Raw genomic sequence first — 20,084 nt, forward strand, 5'->3', positions numbered from 1 at the left:
TGCACATGTCTTTTTTCATAGTTCCAGAAGTAAGTAATACCAGATATTTTTAAATGCTGAGGAAAGTTAAAAATGTTAATCACTTATAAGAAAGCACTAGAAACAATATTCAAATTAAATAAACATATTGTGGAGACTTCCATCACAGAGGAAATGGGCAGAAAAATCAATCTGATAAAGGTAGCAAAGGAGAATAGTAAAAATATGTAAGCATAACTACTTTAAAAGTGGAAAGAGTCTACTTATTATATATTATTATAAATAATTACATAAGATATAAAATATATGTAATACATTCAATATTGTATATATTTATATATCAGCAGAGTATTAAAATCAGTGAATCTGGACAATGTTATTGATACTACTCCTGGAATTCCTGAGTTGAATCCTTCCCATAGCAAGTGTTGCTGTCCTTCTCCTTCGATTCCCAAAGTTTTCTCTAGCTTTTCAGGAGCTTGCTCAGCCTAATTCTACCTAAGTCTGAAAGGGATGAGGAGTTAGGTTCTCAGAGACATCTTTCAAACCCTGAAAGACTAGATTTGTTACTTGAGCCTGATAAAGCTATTATGAAGAAAAAAAGCAAAGAAAGTAAACAAGACAGAAAGAGAGGAGAAGAACAAGACACATCAGTGATCAAAATATCTTCAATTAATATTTGGGGATGAACTTATTATATAGATAAATTTAAACATATCAATAGAAAACATACTGTGTAATAGTTGGAATATCATAGTATGGAGCTTGATATCTAACATGAAATTGTGTCCTTTTTTCTATTATGTACAGCACATAAGAAATGAACAAAAGCTGTACTTTTGGGAGGGAATATAGAATACATAAGAAAGCTAATACTTTAGTAGATCCAAATAATTAAAAAATCAGAAATCACAATTAAAAATATCACTGAGACATGTAAAATGAAATAAAGGTAGGCAACAAATTAGATAAGTTCAAATATAACATGTTGGAATATCATGGTAGTACTGTTTCTAATTCTAGAAATCTCTTAAATAATTCCTACTCAGGACTCTCTCAGACTCTTGTTTCTTCTCTGTAAGTCTCCTCTTCACGCACTGTATGTAGCAAGAGGTAGTTTCTTCAGTACACATGGAGTCCTTTTCAAATAGTAAGAACTACTGAGCAAAGTGGACTCATAAAGATTCTCCTTTGCTCACTTCTCACATCCAAGGTCTGATAGGGAATTCTGAGAACATTTAGGTTTGTTGGTTTGTTGGCAAGCATCACCCTGGAATCATGTGCTTATCCTGCTGTGAGAATGGTCTTCTTTAAAACATTCCCTCCACACTGCAATGAAATGCACACCATAAAAGACATGACAGCTAAGTCCATAGCTGAAACCCAGGAATTTATCAGCAAAGGTCAGACTGTCATTTGCATTTACTTATTTCCATAATGTTTGCTCATGATTAATAATAATAGCTACTTAGAAGTAAGTATCCTTTGGTCTCAGCAAGGTGCATATGTTGGGTAAATGTGGCCTGAAATATATACATCTTGAATCTATTTTTAAAAACTCAGCTAACTTTGCTTACTAACAATCTTAAAATTCTCCCAGAGCCTACTATTCTGACCTTTCTTTTTCAAGGACTTCTTTCGTTGGTTGTATGATATAATCCATATTGCAAGTATGTACCTTTGTAAGTTTTATGCATTCCTATGCATCAAGAAGTCCACTTATTTCTAAAAACTCTATCAGAAGTACAAACTTTCCTCTCTTCTCCATCACTTTCTTCACCAAATTCTGTTTGTAAGGAGTATGAATGGTTAGTAATATTTTATATTTAATTATTTTTTGAATTTGAAATATCTGCATACTGGGGTTTAATATTACCATGTTTATTATTTGTGTATTCCCCAAGTTTAGTAATGCTTCACCAGCTTTGTATGACTTATGGGACAATCTAAATTTTATTCTAAACTTTGTCTTTATGTTGATATACTACCAAAATATTCTACTAGAAGTATTCTAAAATAAGATGTATTACTTATTATTTTAGAGTAATATTACTAAATATAAAAAATTTAAATAGTTTAAATGTCTTACTTCTTTCTATTTAATGTTACAATTAAAGTAGTGTACTTCATTTGTACTTTATGCTAAATCCACAATTTTTCAAAATCATTTTCAACTCAGAAAAACAGATAACAATAACAACCAAAAAACAATTTTCAGAAATGAAGGAAGGATATTTTTTTCTTGAGTCTTTCAGACGAGGAAACTAAGAAACCAGGAGTTTATTGACTCATTTCATGTTATATCTCTAGCTAATAAAAGAGCCGAGAATCTAGCCCCCTGAGTCTCATTGCCGTTTCTCTCCAATGTCCTTCTGAACAGTTTATGTTCCCTACTTTCTTTTATTTGCTTCATCATACCCACTCTATAATGAGATTTTAAAGAAAGAAACTAGTCTACTTTTATTACATTTCCCTATATAGCTGTAACCCCAAACACTAAGAATTCAATGCATGTCAACTTACTGAATATCTATGACCCTGCAAAAAAAACAAAATGCTTTTTCAAGAGGTAGAAAGCATAAAGACAAGAGTGGTGGTTACAGGCTGGTACAGAGTTAACTATAAGACACTCAATAAAGAACAATTTTATAGAAGTAATTCTCAGGTATTAAAGGCAATTACCAAAAAGAAAATCTTCCCATATATCACTGACAATGGGATGGGTAAGACTAGGATAATTTAATGCAAGTCAAAAATGGTCTCAATGAGTTGAGTTCTGGTGGGCTTTGGGAAAATTTCCTTACCTGACTTGAATGTTTCTATGAAAACTGAATGTCTGATGGAGTTACTATGCTCTGCAAAATCTTCGTATGATTCATCAGTTTCCCCAAATTTTATTTTCTTATCTCCAATGCCCTACAAAAGGAAAAAGCTAATTCTCCAAACATATCATCAGTCAATTAGACACAGTAATTAATAAGGTCTGGTAGTATGTGACTAGGCTTTGAAAAATATTTCTGACAGTATAAAGGTCTTTCCTTAGCTATAGCATGTTACTTAAAAAAGACATTTGTCAAAACATTTTTGTTCTCAAATATTAAATCTAAATGCTGGAAATTGACCAATTTTATCCAATTTAACTAGTAGATAATAAAACTGTGACTGCATAATTATGAAATACCCCTAATTTTTTCACCAGGACTGAGAATTGAAATCAGGGCATCACACTTGCATTTGCCTTTTAGTTTATTTTTCTGATAGGATGTCATGCTAAATTTGCCCAAATTGACCTTGAACCTTAATCATCCAATCTCTACATCTCAAATAGCTGGTATTACTTTGACATGTGATTTGCAGAATATTTTCCTTTACATAACATAAAAATTTAATTACAAATGGATATTTTTGTTGTTTCATTACCTTTACCCAAAACATTATCATATTGCTTTCAAGTTAGTGACATAATATGTTCAATAAATGTAACAAAGCAGCCTTGTGCTAGGAGGAATTCAGTGTGATTTTAAAAAATTGCATTCCATTCACATATTCAAATACACAAAGATTCCCTCATAATTTTCAAGTAACCTAAATTTCTATTTAAAGTTACCAAAGGATTTTATGCTACAATTTCTTTATTTTATTTTATTGTAAAGATGCTGTACAGAGGGGTTATAGTTACATGAGTAAGATAATGAATATATTTCTAGTTGAGCATTCCTTTCCTCATAAGATAGAAGCATCAAGTATAAATACCTAGACTGACTAATTCAATTAATGACTTTCTGAGGCAAACATACTGGCAGCTTTGTTTACTGCAGGGCGTGGAAAACAGATTTCAAAGAATGACATTACCCCATTTGTTAGGAAATGGAAAGACTTGGAAAAAAATATATTAAGTGAAGTAAGCCAGGCCCAAAGAAACACAGGTCCCAAGTTTTCTCTTGTATGTCTGAGTCAAACAGAAAAGGTTAAATAAGTTGCTGTTAGGGAAATGGACCCCAAGATAAGTATCCAAATGTTTTTTTTTCTTTCATGCAATTGTTTCTAATATCTTTATAAGATTATTTCTTTGTTGCTTTGTATGTCCCTCCCCCATGGTCTAACCCCTGTTTTCACTGTATTTGATGTTGGTATAATTTTTGGAGGGGAAAGGAAAAACAAATTGTTTTCACTGTATTTGATGTTGGTATAATTTTTGGAGGAGAAAGGAAAAACAAATTGTTTAGATATGGATACAGGTGGACCCATTGCAATAAAGAGATGTACAAGTCATTATGTTGAAAAACGAACTTTAACTTAAAGAGAAACTTATCTGAAGAGGAAAGAAGGATGGCCAATAGACACATGAAGAAATGCTCAACCTCCCTAGCCATAAAAGAAATGCAAATCAAAACAACATTGAGATACCACCTCACCCCAGTTAGAATGGCTATAATCAAGAACTCTAAAAACAACAAATGTTGAAGGGGATGTGGACAGAAGGGAACCTCACTGCATTGTTGGTGGGAATGTAAACTTGTTCAACCACTTTGGAAAGTAGTTTGGAGGTTCCTCACTAGACTCCACATAGAGCTCCGCTATGACCCAGTAATCCCATTTTTGAGCATTTACTCAAATGTTCCCAAACAAGAACATACTAAAGCTATCAGCACGACTATGTTTATTGCAGCATTATTTACCATAGCTAAGATCTGGAACCAACCCAGATGCCCCTCAGTAGATTAATGGATCAAGAAAATGTGGTATATATACACAATGGAATTCTATGCCTCCATCAGAAAGAATGAAATTGTCCCATTTGTTAGGAAATGGAAAGACTTGGAAAAAATTATATTAAGTAAGTCAAGTCCAAAGAAACATAGGTCCCATGTTTTCCCTTATTTGCAATAACGAGTATATGTCAGAGCCAAGCAGAAAAGGTCAGATAAGTTGAGGTTAGGGAAATGAACCCTAAGATATGTATTCAAATGTTTTTTTTTTCATGCGATTGTTTCTAACACATTTATAAGATGATTTCTTGGTTGCTTTGTACGCCCCTCCCCCACGGTATAACCCCTGTTTTCCCTGTATTTGATATCAGTATAATTTGTGGAGGGGAAGGGAAAAAACATATTGCTTAACTAGGGATACTGGTGGACCCATTGCAACAATGAGATGTACAAGTCATTATGTGGAAAAACGAACTTCACAACTTTGGTGGGGGGTGGGGGAAGGAGGATTGGGTGGGGAGTGTGGGGAGGATGGGAAGGGATGGGAAAGCGAAACAAAGGAGGAGGCTACAATGCTTGATAAGAAATGTACTCATTATCTTGTCCATGTAATTGTAACCCCTCTGTACAGTATTTTCACAATAAAGAGAGAGAGAGAGAGAGAGAGAGAGAGAGAGAGAGAGAGAGAGAGAGAGAGAGAGAGAGAGAGAGAGAGAACTTCCTAGCTAAAAAAATTTTTTTAGCCTGTGCCAAGGAGACCTAGGGTTTCTCCTATTCTGTCCTGTAATGTTTTCAGAGTGTCTGCTTTGACTCCGAGGTCTTTGATTCATTTGGAGTTGATTTTGGTGTAGGGTGATATATAAGGATCTAGCTTTGGTTTGCAAATGGTATAGTTATTGCCTACAAAACCCAACATCCCGAGTTCAAAAGTCACTACTGCCAAAAGATTTTTTTAAAAACCTGCTGACAACAGCCTTCAAACACAGTCTAATTCTCCAAACCCACAGAAATATTGTTACTGTAAATCCTGTCTACTCTTTTTTCTAGATCCCTTCTGAGCTCTTATACTTCCAATGGAATGAACCCAGGTAACAGCCATTATTACATTGTCCCCTTTCTTGACCTTTTTCCTTTGTATCTATGTTATATTTGTAATCAACACTGTATTTGTTTCATGCTAATTCCTGATTAAGTTATAATTCCAGGAAAACTTCATATCTCTATTTTTATCTAAGTTTTCAAAGCAGTGAATAGTTATTAGATTATATGTGTGTTGAAGGGGTGTAGGTGTATTTAATTCACTGTCAATAAACTTCTGGTACAATTCTTAAGAACAGAATATAGAAGTGAGGTGCCCTCTGGATAGCATTATACATCATCTCGCTCATTGGCTTCTCCAGAGTAGCTTAGGATAAGGACACAAAGTGGCCACTATAAGCAATCAGGTCCTTTCACTTTTGAGGTTTCTATACTAAAACATGAGCTCTTAAGACAAGCATCAGGATATTTCTTTACAACTTTTTTTTTTGTCAGTCATGGGGCTTGAACTCTGGGCCTGGGCACTGCCCCTCAGCTCTTCAATTCAAGGCTAGTGCTCTACCACTTGAGCCACAGAGCCACTTCCAGTTTTCTGAGTGTTTTGTTGGAGATAAGAGTCTCACAGACTTTCCTACCTGGGCTGGCTTTGATCCTCAGATCTCAACCTCCTGAGTAGCTAGCATTACAATGAGCCACCGATGCCCAGCTCTTTACAACTTTCTAACACGGGATTGAAATGCTTTAGGTTTTCTGGAACTAATTGTATAACAGATAGAAAACAACTCACTCTGCAACAGAAATGAAAACATGCAGTATGACTAAGACAGTAAAATACAATTTGTCTTATGGTGTATATCATAAAACATATCCCTCTTTCTCTAAAAATACCACCATAATAATAGTTTAATGTACTATGAAGTTTAATACCTTGATGATATAGCAATGCAAATGGGCTGCAAAATTTTGGCTTAACAAGACATTATTCTAGTTGGATTCCACTTCAAAGTCATCACCCCAAAGAAAGAATATTTTAAAAACACATTAAACATTTATCATATGGCTTGAATTGACCATAATGTATTTTAGATTTTTCTCTCTATGTCACATACTGTGATATGATTTCATAAGAAAAAATAATTTCAAGTCGAGTTCCATTAGATCTATAGTCTCATTAATAGTAGGTTCATATTGATCTTGCAGATATAAAAATGCTCATTTATCTGGCTATAAGTAAATTATACATATGTCAATGCTTTCAAGTGGACTAGTAGGAGAAATGATCTATATTCCTAGGTGTGTTCTAAAAATTTGTGAATCTGTTGCCTTTCTATCCTTGATTTACCCTTATTTAATTTCTCAGATACTTATTTTAGTCATTTTCACTGTACTTATTATTGTAAGCAGCTTCATTTTCTTGATTAAACAAAACACAAGTCAGTAATGTTTACTTCATCTGGCTTAATGATTTTAATGAGAAATTTGTTCTATTTCTAATCTAAATCTTCACCCATATGTATGTGTGAGTTTTAATACTCATTGAGTTTGTCCAGGAATAAAGACACACTGGAAATTATTTTAATATAGTTTTTCCTTATCTGCAATTTTCTTTGAATTACACAACAGACATAAAAATCTTTTTATTTTTCTTTTAGCTCATTCATAAGACTTCTGAAGCCCATGAAAGAAATAAGATAAATACAAAGATTTCTAAAGGGGATACAAATTAATAAACTCTAAGAACCTTCACTAATCCCGTATAGGAAATTAGTTCTTTGAAAATCTCCTGGTAATCCACTATTCAGACCTCTCTGGTTTAGTCAATAACAGTGTAAGTTTGTATTGGTCCCAGAGTAAGTCACTTCTCTGTAGCCTGGTTTCAGTGTTTAGCTCGTAATTAAACACTTCATGCTTGAGAATATACTTATCAGGGCATCAACATCTTGCATCATTTTTTTCTTTTCCCCGTGAATAAATATTATGAAATGTCAGCATGAGTTACAGGATGTATTATGCATAGTGAATTGGTCAGCATTATCCACCCTCTATTCTGCTTAGGAGACAATGTTTAGATTATGTAAATTAAACTACATTGTCATTTTTTAAATTTCCTTACTTGATTCTGGATGCTTAGGAATGTACTTACTTTTATAAAAGGAAAATTAGGGACAGATTTTGCACAATGGCTGCCCAAAACATTTATAAAACATAAAGGTGATAATCTATTTATTTAGAACAATATGATATATAAAATGAAACTGATGCATGCAATATAGTAGAATTTACCAATTTGAAAAGGAAAGGAATATTTAAAAGTGATTTCATTCAGACCCCTTATTTTGTAGTTGGAACAGTTAGCTGCGAAGTTGAGTAGCTTTTAACATTTACTGTGTTCAACATTTTTTTTCATTACTGTGACAAGTACTTGAAAGTAAGAATTATAAAGAAGGAAATAATGAATCATGGTTTCAGAAGTTTCCATCCATTGTGTTGTCTCTATTGCTTTAGGCTTGAATCATCATGGCAGGAAACACATGCTTATTTCATAGTGTCCAGGAAGCAGACAGTCCAAGTCAGAGAGAAAGAGAAAAGGACACACTGAGAGATAGAAAGACAGAAAGGAAGAACAAGAAGAGGTGAGGAGGAAGAGGAAAAGGAAGAAAAAGAGGAGGAGGAGGAGAAAGAGGGGGAAGAAGAGGAAGAGGAGGAGGAGAAGAAAGAGGAGAAGGAGGAGGGGGAGCAGAAGGAGGAGGAGCAGGAGCAACAACAACAAGAAGGATAACATGAGAGGGACAAGAAACTTTTCAAAAGTATGCCCTCTAAACATGTCCTGCTTCCAAAAGTTTCTACCACCTCCACAAAGAGCATCACTAGCATCACCATCTAGGGACCAAACCATAGTGAGCTTGCTGAGGACTTTTCATTTCATTTCATTACAGACACAAAGCATCAGCATAGGTTAGAACTCAGGCTTGCCCATAACTCATGTCTGCAAGTCTATTATCATTTCTCCTTTGAAGAGAAAAAAATATTTTAACACTTTCTACATACCTTTTAATCTCACAGAACATTTGTGTATAGTCACAGTTATAGTTAGATCTGAAATTATCCTAAATACTCAGTATTCTGTTGCCACAAAGAAAATAATTCTGCAACTTGAGTATAATGATTTACATTTTAAACACTTTTCATATTTATTTTGGTAGTTATTGTAAAACTTCTATCCTTTTAAAAATCATTAACATTTATATTTGGAAAGAGGAGAAATGAAAATTAATTACTGAAAAAAATCTGTAAAATAACAAATAATATAACGAATGTCAATCTTTCCCAGAATTGATTTTTCAGATTTTTTATTACATAAAGTGTGACTTGGTATTAATATGAACTAGACAAAATTTAAATACTGATATAAACTAATCTGAAAGTCTTTCAGTAGCAAATCCTAGAAAGAAAAAAATGACCAAAATTGTGACTTTGACTTACTAAATTTCTTGTGTCATGGAAATCTAGAGGTATTTTCAGGAACAATTAAAGACAAGAAATTATATCACAGAAACCTTCTTGCTTTTGCTCTTATGCTCTTGTGCCTTGAATCAATTCTTAATTCCCTTCACCTGGTGAAAATATGGTTGCCTATTTTCTTCTTCTCATGTATCATTCTAAGATCAACTTCCCTGGAGGAAATAAAGAAAAGCTTCTTTTCAATAGTTTCAATAAAAATCCTACAATAGAGCTTTCAGGGCTTTGATTAAATCACCTGCTCCCTCTTAATCACTAGAATTTGATCATTTGACTTCTCAAGCCTGGATCACAGCCATACAGAGAGCAGGGTTTGAATCCATCTCAATAAAAACATACAGTCTGTAATTAGAAAAGCAAGAATGGCATTTACAGAAGTGCAAATAAATCAGGGGAAGGCTAAAACTGACAATGAAGCAGAAGCAAAGAAAGACAATTAACACCTCTTTCCTTTCCTTATCTCTCAACTTTTCCCCTATATGGAGTTGCTATGGATCAAATTTTTTTCTGGTACATTGACATGTGCACTCTGAAGAGCAGGTAGACTCACAGATGGTATTCATTTTCACATGAACAAAAGTCCTGCCTCTAACTCCCTGAGTTTACGAGGCAGAAATGTAAAGTTGAAGAACTGCTTCCATGGTGGTAGATTGATTTCTCTCCTTTTTCTATTTCATTTCTTGTGTTGTTACTTTACATGACAGTGCTAGGAGTCAAGCATAGATTTGAAGTTGTAGTGGAAGAAAAGTTTAATAAGACAAAGAAATCTTTATTATAAACTTTGTACTGGAACATATTATCCTTATCTAACTTAACAAAAGGGAATATTCCTAGCCACTCTGTGGTGGCTCATTCCTATAATCCTAGATGCACAGGAAGCTAAGAACCTATGGATCATGGTTGATAATCAGCCTGGGCAAGAAATTCTTTTTTTTGGGGGGGGGTCCTGTCATGGGCCCTGAACTCTGAGCCTGGGCACTGTCCCTCAGCTCTTCAGCTCAAGGCTAGCGCTCTACCACTTGAGCCACAGCACCACTTCCGGCTTTTTTCTTTTTGCTTATGTGGTGCTGAGGAATCGAACCCAGGGCCTCATGCATGCAAGGCAAGCACTCTACCACTGAGTCACCTTCCCAGCCCAAGAAATTCTATGAGACTTAGCTCCAATTACTCAGCAAAAAGCCAAAAGTGTAGCAGTGGCTCGAGTGGCAGACTGCTAGCCTTGAGGGAAAAAGATTGGGTTCAAGTTCCAGATCAGTCTCTCTCCTCTCTCCTCTCCTCCTTCCTTCCTCCCTCTGTCTCTATCTCTATCTCTGTCTCTGTCTCTCCCTCTATCTCTCTCTGTCTCTGTCTCTGTCTCTGTCTCTGTCTCTCTCTCTCTCTCTGTCTCTCTCTCTCTCTCTCTGTCTCTCTCTCTCTCTCTCTCTCTCTCTCTCTCTCTCTCTCTCTCACACACACACACACACACACACACACAGAGTATTCCCAAAGATCTAGCCTATTTTAGTTTTCTGTTATTAGCTATTCATTATCTCTATAGTGCCATGATGCATTCATCCTTTATTATAAATTTAGTATCTCCCTCTTGGGGATTTGAGTTTGTCTATATGATTTACGTTGGCCAGTGTTATATAAAAGAATATAATATATTCTCCATCTATCCAAAGGTTTTAAATTAACTTGCATGCTCAATCTAATGCTTTTGCTCTTCTACCATCTGTCAGAAGATGTTGACTGAGTCCTAGAATTGAGGAAAAGGGGAGAAGTCATAAATATGACTTACAGAAACTTACTGAAACAGTCACCTCAGGTAACTCTCATTCATATGTGCAAGATAGTGTCTCTGGTTTGAAATCACTGGGATTTCTGAGCTATTTGTTAGGTAGATTTATACATGAAACTGACTACAACATATTACATGAGTTGCCTATAGTGCAATACCATATCTTTAGGCAAAGAGAAAGTGATTGAAAATATGCTTCTATCTTTACTATTTTCTTTCCTTATACATACAATTTACCATATCAAATGTCCTTCTTAAACTGAAACATCTCATCCTTATTAATGGATTTTTAATCCTTATCCTAGCCTTTCTAATTCCATTCTAATTTAATTGACAAAAAAGCAAAGAACTGATTTGATAAATGAGAATTTCCTTGCAGAATTTCACAAAAACATCAGAGCAATCAGACTTTTCCCTTCCTGAAAGGGAGAGAACACTGCCCCTCCTTTTCCTGGCTTGTCTTTAGAGCTGATTGGGGAAGAGAGATGAGCAGCCATATGGAGTCATTAGTAACGACTTTCATATGAATGACCTTCATAAATCCTTTCTTTTTGCTTATATATTTCTATATTTTTGTGCAATTTTACTTATAAAAACATATAGCCTTATAGTAAGAAAGAAGAAAGTATTAGTTGGGCTCTGATAATCCTAGCTACTGAGGAAGCAGTGTGATTTGAAGATAATGATTCAAAGCCATTTCTGGCAAGAAAGTCTGTGAAACTTTCATCTCTAATTAACCACCCAAATGTCAGGAGTAAAGCTGTAGCTCAAGTGCTAGGCTTTAGCAAAAGAAGCTCAGGAACAGTGCCCAGGCCTTAAGACCAGGTCCAATACCAGAGTGAGCATGCATGGGCACGTGTGCATGTGTGTGCACACACACACAGAAATAAGTTAAACAATACACTTTACAAAGAAAATTCTAACAATCAACTCTTCTATACAAATTGTCTTTGAAGAAATAGATGTCCAATAATGCCTTCATTCTTTGGAATATTTATGTTTACAACACTAAATGAACTTATAGTTTTCTATAAAATGATTTTTATTATGTTTTAATATAGACTTTCTTCTCTAAATGAAATTATATATATTAAGAAAATATCTTCAAGTCAATAAATGTTTAAATCCAATTCTTTGTAATAACTCCTAGCTGTATAATACTTCATTCTCTATGTTGATCCAAAACACATTAATCTTTCTTAATTAAAATTTAGATTATTTTGAATTTTTTGTGAGTATGGCAAAGTCAATTTGGGGAAATATGTAGTCTTTGATGAGTGAAGAACAAATTCTGTCAGTCAATTATAGAATTTTCCATATACAATCTTTACTATTATAAAAGTGTGGGTGTATTGTTTTATCATTGTTCTTTTTATTATTTGACTTAACTATTTCTGAACTTCTAGATTTTTCCAATAAACCAAAGTAAAAGCCATGTAAATATATGATGTACAGAACAGAAATGTTGAGCAGAATAGGTAATTGTGTTGTGTTAGGAATTTAGGGAATTTAGAAAGACTCAGTAGTCACCTCATTCCTTCTTAAATTATTTTCTGATACTTGACATTTCTTTGTCTTCAAATAATTGCAAATACACTGGGAACACTAGCACAGTAAGTCATTAAACATTAACACATTGTTTTTAGTACTTTACACATTGATTTTAATATTTTTAGTAATCTTGCAGTAGAGTCAGTTTTTAGATAAAGCAAAAGAATTAAAGAGTAATATTCAAAATGTATGAAACAGCATAAAGAAAGATTGAGATAAATCAAAGACAATCTTCATCTAAATTATAACTTTATGGCCAGGCATCAATGGCTTATGACTATAATCCCAGCTTCTCAGGAAACTGAGAACTAAGGATCACAGTTTGAAGTCACCCTTGGCAGGAAAGTCCATGAGACTCTTTTTTTTTATCATTTTTTTTAATTGTGAAAATACCATACAGAGGCGTTACAATTAGATGAGCAAGGAAATGAGTACATTTCTTATCAAGCATTGTTGCCTCCTTCTTTGTTTCCCCTTCCCATCGCTACCCTCCCATCTCCCCGTCCCACCCCCTCCCTGCCAAAGTTGTGAGACTTATTTTTAATTTCACCAGAAAGCTGAAAGTGGAGCTGTGGCTCAAGGGGTAGAGTTCTTGCCTTAAGCAAAGAAGCTTAAGGACAGTTGCCTAGGCTTGAGTTTAACCCCCAGATCTGGCACACATACTCAGAAAAAAAATAACTTTATGAAAGAAAATATTCTAACAGATGACTTTGTATTGAAGATATTTTGAAAATCAAATCAGTTCAAAGTTTTATGTCAGTCAAGGGCATAAGGTAACTGAAATATTCAAATTGGGTTTTATCCTTTAGCCTGAAGTTGGATAGAAGAATTTCTAAACAAAAATAAAGTGCACTTTAATCTTCAAGATGCATTCAAATTTCATGGTTGAAAGAAACAAATTTTGTTGTATTTCCCTAGATCCAGAATTCAGAAAATCACCAAATAACTTCTGAGTGAAAAAAACCAAACCAAACCTAACAGAAAACAGAAAAGTATAGCATAAGTGGAAGACTTGAGTACCTACTAAGTCTTAGTAAATTTGGAAACAATTATTCTCTATCTGGTCTTTGTAAACCAAAAGTTATCTATAGGGGATCAATAGATACACAATTGTTCTTTGCATAATAAAATACTCAACAACTATGAGGCTATTACTAAGCATAATAAGAACTTTCCTTTTTTAATGTTAAGAAAAACTAAACATTAAGAGTCTCTGATTCTCTGTAAAAAAGGAGCTTGCAGATCTATCTCCTTGGCTTCTTCCCAACACAAGTTTTATTTTCTGAATTTTTGCATCTTCAATGACTGGTGTCCCTAAGCCTTAAAGAAGCTGCTGTGGAACACCCCCCTCTGCTCACCCCCAGATAATAATTGCTTCAATATGCAGTTAAAATATTTTATAACTGTCTTTATAATTGTACACTTGAAAGGTAATTTTGGTTTTTTTCAGAGTTATTTTCTTCATCTTCAAAATGATCTCTTAAAGGCATAGGGAAACACAATGGCAAATAATACAGTTTGAGAGAAAGTGTAGCCTTTGACATGCTCTTGGATTTTTAAATAGCTTAACTGAGAAATTAGTCTCCCAGTGTAACATTTAAAATAAATAAAACTGAACTTTAGAAACCTGCTTTTTACTGGCCATATAGTATCAAATATTAAGTGAAGTTTAAAAATATAGCCCTCTACAGATATCTATTAAAAGCTATATATTGGATATTAAAATAGAGCCTATGAAAGCTTCTTGATTCTTGACTATTCAAAGACTTTTAAGAAGTCTTCATTGAACAGAATTTAGCCTATATGAAAATTACTTTAATAAAGAATAATATAACTAGGCTGGGAAGGTGGCTCAGTGGTAGAGCTCTTGCCTTGCATGCCTGAGGCCCTGGGTTCGATTCCCCAGCACCACATAAACAAAAAGAAAAAAGCCGGAAGTGGCGCTATGGCTCAAGTGGTAGAGCCTAGCCTTGAGCTGAAGAGCTGAGGGACAGCGTCCAGGTCCTGAGCTCAAGCCCGATGACCAGACACCCCCCGCCCAAAAAAAAGAAAAGAATAATATCACTATACTATAGATTAAGCTGGAACCAGTAGTGCTCACTTGTGATATATTTAAATCTTTCCACTGAATTATTTTTAGAATGAGATACCAGCCTGAGCTTTCCATTCAGTTCTGTACTGAACACAGAGCCCAGCTTATTTAGGCTGGTACTCTACCATCTGAGGAACATCTCACCCCACCTGTATTCTTTGCTGGTACTTTTGGAGATAGAATATCTCACTTTCCTGACTGAGCTGACATCAAGTAATCTAGATTTCAGTCTCCTGAGTAGATAGGATTTCAATTGTGTGCCACTTGGTGTCTAGTCCTTCATTTGCTCTCTAAACTTGGGCCCCTCTAAACTGGGGAATCCCCAGAGAAGGTGGGGCCACACTTGCTTCTTCACTAAAAGCTCCTCACTTGTTCCTTCTCTTGGTTCATTTTGCTTCTCCAATTTAGGGTTAAGAACAAAAGGAAAGGTTTTAATACTTTTGGTCCCCTTATTTTGCATGGATATAGTAAAAGAAATGAAATGAGTTATCTTTGGCACGTGAATAATTCTATTTTTTTATTTTTCAATTTAAATTAAAATAAAAAAGATTCAGAAAATCCAAATAAAACTTCACTTATTTGTACTTGTCTATGACTTGAGATAGTAGCTTTCAGACCACTGGACACTGAGGAAAGACATTCCACAGGCGAAGGACTTAAATACAGGTGCGGGGGGGGGGGGGGAGGGGGGAGGGGAGTGGGAGAGAGGGGAATGAAAAATAAATGCCAAACTCTTGGGGCAGGAGCTTGTTAAGGACAGGCAGGTGCTAGGTGGTCAGTGGTTGAGTACAAAAGGCTCTAGGCAGGTGAGATGACACCGCACAGAGGACCAGTCAGCCACTGTGGACTTAGCCTTTCACTCTCATGAAATTGGGACCATTTCAGAGTTTAAGTGAAATATCTTAAATTATCTGATTTACAACGTTCCAAGGCTGGCCCTGGCTATTGTGTTAGAAAATAATGGGATAAACGAGGTAATGTATCTGTATAAAATGCATCAGACAATGTTTGCCTGAAACACAACATTTCAGAGAAATAGAAAGCAAAAGGAAAACAGATTTTTTTTCCTCACTCACATTACATTGTGGCTCCTATTTTACAGAAAGCCTTCTCTCTGAGACATGGGCTGAAAAAGCAGTTGCTACCTGGAACACTGACAATCTCGTGGACAAGCTTCACCCTCTCAAGCCTTCTGCTCAAAAGCATATTGAGTATTTCTATATGCATTTTATGGACCACAGAAAGCCCAGAAGTCAAGACGGATGCCATGAGATCCAGATAGGAGAGAAGCCCTGAGGAGGAAATGAAATTCTTTTTCCAAAAGGAGGAAGAAGAAAGAGACATTATTGTGATGGTCTAGAAGAGTGATGATAGTGATCAATTCCATATTAATCACATTTTAAACTGTGAAGACTTGAGATGTACATGCATGTTACAGAAAAGAGCCAGCACAGTGGAAAAGGAAAAAAGATCATATCAAGATCAAATAAAGCTGACATTGAGACCTAGAATAGAAAAAGACATAAGAAAGGGATAGAAACATTTATACCTAAAATTCATGAGAAAATTTTCAAATAAATATGTGGTAGAGAGGAGATGTTGATCACCTACCTACTGCTTTTCATAGACTTATCTGACCTGATAATTTAGAAGAAACTCTTCTGCTAATAGCAGGCCAATTTTGCCTCCTTTCCTAATCTGCAGTGTTGTCTTTGCCAGACAGCACGCACTCTCTATTAAATGCAGTATTGGATGTCTCTGAGTCCACTGGATGCTTTTAAGTATGGAAAAACATTTAAAAATTTCTATTTCTGCTCTTATTTCCATTGTAGAACCTTCTGTGCAGTAATGAGTCCCAAACATTGATATAACTAATAATAAAATTGTTTTATGTTTAGTCCCAGTCTGTGCTAGAAAAAATGCTAAATGCTAGTAATACTAACATAAAAATTAACAATCACTAGGTATGAGATTTCATAACCCAGGAATAAGCACGAATGATATTTGTTGAGGTAAATGCTGTTTTGGAGGAGTCAAAGTTTGGAGAGCCAAACTCCACATGAGAAGGCTTCAACAAAAGAGAGCTGCTTTAAATAAATCTGGATTAAAAAAATCTGAATGGGTGAAAGTTCAAAATGGAGTTTAGAAGGAACGGCCTTGTTATAGGACAAGCATGTGTTGAAGGGAGGAACATATATATAAGTAACGGAAACTAGAGGGTGATAGAATGGAAAAGGAGAGCAGAAGAGGCTGAGACAGGGCAGGTAACGAAGGACCAACCACATCATAAAGAAGGACTCCCGAAGACACTCAAGCTGGAAATGAAGACAGTAAATATTTCTGGCAGCTTTTGACTATTTTACATAAACATTACTTTTCATTTGTCCATAGTGTTGAAACACATGAAGGTATCTCAATAATGAATAGATGAGTCAATGATCATATCAGTGATCAATGATTCTCTTCATCCCATCAGCATCCTATCTTGGGCCTCATGGAACACCTCTCAGATTGTCTTATTTTCACAGAGCCACAAGAGCAGCTCTCAAACTTTTGGGTTTTTTGATCTTTAGATGATCTAAAGTCAATGCATGAGCTGAGTGCCTGTGGCTCATACCTGTAATCCTACCTACAAAGGAAGCTGAGATCTGAAGGTTTTGATTCAAAGCCAGCTCAGGTAGGAAAAGTTTGTGACTCTTGCCCTCAATTAACAAACAAAAAGCTGAAAGTGGAGCTGTGACTCAAGTGGTAAAATTCTAGCCTTGAGTGAAAAAAGCTAGAAAGGAATACTCTGGGCCTAAATTCAAGCCCAAGTACTGACACAACAAACAAACAAATAAAAATTAGTAGAGACTCCAAACAGCTTTGGTTTATATGGGTTATATCTACCAATATTTACCATATTGTAAATACTTTTAATGTGTGTTTATTAACTCATTTAAAATATTAATAATAATATCAACATACCTTTATTCCTTTTAGAAACCTATATCCTCTAAATCACAAAGGATTTAATCAGAAGCAATAGTGTTTTACATATTTTGTAAACTTCATTAATGTCTGGCTTAATAGTGGATCACTTCTGCATTCAGTCAGTACCAATTTATTATGTTGGTTGAAGTATAGGATGAAGATAGACAGACAGACAGACAGACAGACAGACAGACAGACAGACAGACAGACAGACAGACAGACAGATAGATAGATAGATAGATAGATAGATAGATAGATAGATAGATAGATAGATAGATAGATAGATAGATTAGATAGATAGATAGATAGATGGATGGATAATGGCAAAGCCTTTGCACAAATTTAATTCAATCTGCTGAGGGCATGTACCAAAATGGAGTGTAAGGCTGAATTTACTCTCTGCCTGAGTACTTGTGCTATGATATCGATCTTCTCTCCTGCCCACATTGCTCCTTATTCAAGGCTTTCAAATCTAGACTACAATCTACACTAATAGCTGTCTTGGATTTAAAGCTTTTCAATTACTTTTCAGCTTCCTTGTGTCCTTCAGCACCAATACCTTAGAATATATCTCAGTCTTTCTCTTTCTCTCTCCCCCCTTCACACATGTACACATACAGTGTCCTTCTATATTTTAATTAAATATTAAATATTATATTCTACTGGGAAGATTTTTGGAAGAGTGATTAGGGACCTGAGAAAAGATGACAGAGGCAGTAGCCTCTTCTTTCTTAGATATTTGAAAATTATAATCACAAACCAGAGTGCCAGGAAAGCAAGAACTCCCTTGAGTTCTAGTTTAATGAACTTGAGGGAATGTTTGTAAGTTTAAATAAGAGGGGAAAATGTATTATGAATATGTTTACTAGATGTTGAAAACCAATTTTTAAAAAATGCTTCAGGGAATATGAAGTAAAAAAGCTAATATAAAATAGGCTCACTGAGGCATATAGTTATGCTTAGTCAATTAATGAAAGGTTTATGGGGCTAAAAGGAGGAAAAAAGACAAAAGAAAATTAATTGCTTACTATGCCCAGTGGCAGCACAGTAAAACAAAGGCATATTCATTCACATAATGGAATTAGGAGTTAAGAAAAAAATACTATATCAGATTATATATTTTTGAAATGGAAAAAGTCAGTATTAGGTGTTTTAATCATTTATTAGACTTAAAGGATAAAACCAAATCCACACTAAATTTTTTTTTTGATTACTACATAGCAAATCACCAAAACTCAACTGATTAAATAATGCATATTCACTTTCTCACTGTTCTGAGTGTCAGGAGACTAGGCAAAGCAAATGAGTCTTCTATCAAAGGTTCACAAGGTGAAAGTAAGGAGCTCACCAGGGGAGGCATCTCATCTGAAAGTTTAAATGGAGAAGAACCTGCTTCCAACCCCCTTGGAGCAGATTGGCGGAATTCATTTCCTTAAAAGTATAGATCTCAAAAAAATGTGCTTCTTCAACGCTAGCAACAGAAAAAACCTTCATCAATATAGATACCCCACCTTTATGTGTTCATCTAAGCATAATTAATTAGTTAGAATCATAAGGCACTGTCTCCATCAAAGGGAGATATATATTAAAGTATAAATAATAGAAATTTGAGGTTCTAGGGATCATTTCCATGTTAACCACCAAAAGATAAAGTGGTTAAAATAACATAACTATGAATTACAATGGCTAAGTACAAACACTCAATGATTTAAAATAGTATAATCTAATTCCATCACCAAAAGTGGCCTAATTCAAACAAATTTATGTGTTCAATCAAACATAACATAGAGAGAAGCATGGAATTAGGATACAAGATTTAACTTTGGCTCAAAAACTTAGTAGATATTTGTTCTGGCCATGTCTTTCTAGAGACTTCAAATTTTAACCTATAAAATGGAATGTTTTTATACTTACCTAAAAAGATTTTTATCTCAATTAAAAGAAATTGCTATTAAATATGCTTGATAGGTCTGGTACATGTGGTAAAACAAAACTGTCACTAATTAAATCCTCTTGTAGATCCCATTGTATACACAGTATATTCTGTGACATTATGAATATTGTGAAGGAAATTATAATGTATAAAGAAAACAAAACAGATATACTTCTTAAACATGTATTGGAAAAAAACAAATGATATGCATAATATACATACACAATTTGTTCATTTTTATTAGAGCATTTTATGTGCATTAAACATGAATCTGTTCCTTTTGGTTTTAAGTCTTGTCTGCATCTATACTATATGTGAAGTATCTTCAGTGGTTTAGAGTGCCTCATTCTCTTTCATAGTACTGGCAGTGCCATTCAATATGTAGATTTTCAGACAGCAATCTTAGGGACAAATCAGGGATTGTACATTTGAAATGGCTTCTCTTATTTGGGGAAGTAGATTTTCATGAAGAATAGAGAAATACATAGACAAATTAAAATAGATTTTTGC

The 20,084-nt window shown here is 34.7% G+C and overlaps 1 long non-coding RNA gene across 1 annotated transcript in view; it reads left to right on the forward strand.

The window, feature by feature from the left end:
• Positions 1–16,522, forward strand: part of LOC138832944 (uncharacterized) — a 38,749-nt gene extending 22,227 nt beyond the window's left edge. Inside the window, exons 2-3 of the long non-coding RNA XR_011373749.1 lie at positions 5,736–5,776; positions 15,771–16,522. This is a non-coding gene — a long non-coding RNA (uncharacterized lncRNA). The remainder of the gene's footprint in view (positions 1–5,735; positions 5,777–15,770) is intronic.
• The last annotated feature ends 3,562 nt before the right edge of the window (positions 16,523–20,084 follow it).

Source organism: Dipodomys merriami, unplaced genomic scaffold (assembly GCF_024711535.1).
Source record: "Dipodomys merriami isolate MVZ:Mamm:240054 unplaced genomic scaffold, mDipMer1.0.p SCAF_1, whole genome shotgun sequence".
Taxonomy (NCBI): domain Eukaryota; kingdom Metazoa; phylum Chordata; class Mammalia; order Rodentia; family Heteromyidae; genus Dipodomys; species Dipodomys merriami.